The 2324-nt window shown below is 46.5% G+C and overlaps 1 non-coding gene across 1 annotated transcript; it reads left to right on the top strand.

The window, feature by feature from the left end:
- LOC136484482 (small nucleolar RNA R71) lies at positions 1-107 on the top strand. Its single transcript, XR_010766000.1, has one exon. It is a non-coding gene; the product is annotated as a small nucleolar RNA R71 (small nucleolar RNA).
- The last annotated feature ends 2217 nt before the right edge of the window (positions 108-2324 follow it).

Genomic DNA, 2324 nt, shown 5'->3' with positions numbered 1-2324 from the left:
ATCCCGTGGTACAGGCATGCTTGGATGTATTCTTGTATCCTTTCCCATGCCTCAGGGATGGATTCCATCACGTTCTGCTAGAAATTGGAAATTCTTTCCTTTAGGGCACTGGTTTTGCCCACGGGGAAGAACTTCGCGAGGAACGCTGCGGAGCATTTTGCCCACGTGTTGATAGCTTCCTTGTCCTTATAGAACCACTGCTTCGCCATCCCCCAAAGGGTGAAGGGAAACAGAAGGAGCCTGATGATTTCGGGTGAGATGTCCTTGATGACGATGGTGTCGCACCACTGGAGGAAGTGTTGGAGGTGTGCGTCTGCGTTCTCGTTGGGCAAACCACATAATTCTTTTTCCTGCACCATCGTGATCAGCCTGGTGTGGAGTTCGAAGTTCTTGTCACCGATGTAGATAGCGGGCACGTTGGCAATAGCAGGGACAGAGAACTCACGAAGTGACTTCTAGGCCATAGCGGTAGGCGTGGATAGTGCAGGGGCGACTGGTTTGTCTGACGGAGGAGTAGCAGAAGAAAAAGCGGTACAAGACTGGTTCTTCCTTAGGAGTGCCTCCAGATTTGTGATGTAGTTTTTCGGCAGGGAGAAACCAGTCAGACACTATCCTATTTTCATCCACAACAGGAGAAAACAAGCAAAGTTCGCCTGAATGAGCAATGGCTACCATACATTGATATCATCATGCGTATGTCCTACTAGATTCTTTTTAACTAACACCTTTCCCAGCAACGGCACTAGAAATGCTTGTTGGTATTTCTTAACGTCGTTACTAGAAATGGAGATAGAATCCAACCCCAGCAACGGTGCCAGAAATGCTTGTTGGCATTTCTTAGCATTGTCACTAGAGAGGTGATGAAAGAATAAAGAATAAAAGAATGATTCTACAGGAGCAGGCATATCTTAATATAGCTAGGCAAAGAATAGGAAATAATCATACATGTACATGCGCAGGAGTTAAAGCTAAGTGTGAGATGGGCCGGGAGGCCACTGAGTACTAGTCTGCCAGCAACCTCATTTGAAAATTTATGTACTCCTACACCATACCTAGATGTGGAGGATTACAAGGGATAGACAGGGCTATCACCACCTGCCACCTACCCCTCAACCGTGGAGCATGAAATGCATTCACCCGTTCCTTTGTACCTGGGCACCATGCCCACATACAGAGAAACTACCCAACTCCCCCCAGGACTCCAACCCTACGGATCGACAAGTAAAGGTCTTGGGCACACCCAAAGGCATAATGAACCACCACCTCAACATAGCTCTAATCCTACTCTTAAAAATGATGTGCAGGATTAAGCATAAAGTTCTATATAATAAGATCATAACATAGAAACTATAGACTAGTTCATATGCTAAGATCATGACATAAGAACTACACTCTAGTTCATGAGCATAACTATATTGATAAATTAAAGGCAAGACTTTGGGGAAGTGATTCATCTTAATCATACCAAGGTTCCTCTGCAAGGAGTCAAGCCCTCCAAGGTAGCTTTGCCTTGCTCAAGATACTACTAAGGAAAACGTAAAAGTACAATGTCGAGAGTAGCTCTTGATATGTGGTGTGTGTTGGAATGAGAGCTCTCCCCCTTCTTATATACTACTCTATGATCAGTTTGAGGGGAGGTAAACATGGAAACACACCCAAACCACCTTCTAGGCATCATCAATGTACCACCAGAGCGAGGTGGGGCCGAGCAGAGCTGGGGGCTGTGCGACCACACCCTTGGCACCCTTCCTGGCCCGTCTCGCCACCGCCCTCACCTGGTGGGTCTCTTGGTGGGCCTGGAGCGCAGCCATGGTGGTGTTTGGCCCAAATTCATCGGTTGGCTGGGCCGTCTCGCCACCTTGGCATAAAATCTGCTTTAAGCTTTGTCTGAAGGCACATTTTGACTAGAATTCCATTGTAGTGCTGCAAAATAGAAGACTTGCAATACAAGTGGAACTATGTCAATAGTAAAAGTATATGTGTGTAAAATATGTTAGTTTTGTCATTTTGGACTTAAGTTGGTGATAGAATGTTGTCGATAAGAATCGCCAACAATGTACTAAGTCTTGAGCGTTGTTCGCTGGGTGCCAGTCAGCGCCTAGAGATCTTGTGGGTACAGGTGTACACACACTGCAGAGTTGAAACTATACGTATAGGCACGACTCTTTGGTTAGGACTAGTTCTTGTGATCTGTTTTGGCCCTTTAGCTTCTCTTGTTCTTTGCTTCTCTCCCCCGAAGATAGGTTCAGCTTGAGGCCCTTGAGACGAGGGGCGTGGGCTGGCCGCTTCGTCACTTAGACTGAGAGTATGAGGGTGATGTGAGG

This window comes from Miscanthus floridulus, chromosome 9 (assembly GCF_019320115.1).
Source record: "Miscanthus floridulus cultivar M001 chromosome 9, ASM1932011v1, whole genome shotgun sequence".
Taxonomy (NCBI): Eukaryota; Viridiplantae; Streptophyta; class Magnoliopsida; order Poales; family Poaceae; genus Miscanthus; species Miscanthus floridulus.
Note: the sequence above shows the minus strand (reverse complement) of the source record. Positions and strands in the feature narration are given on the sequence as shown.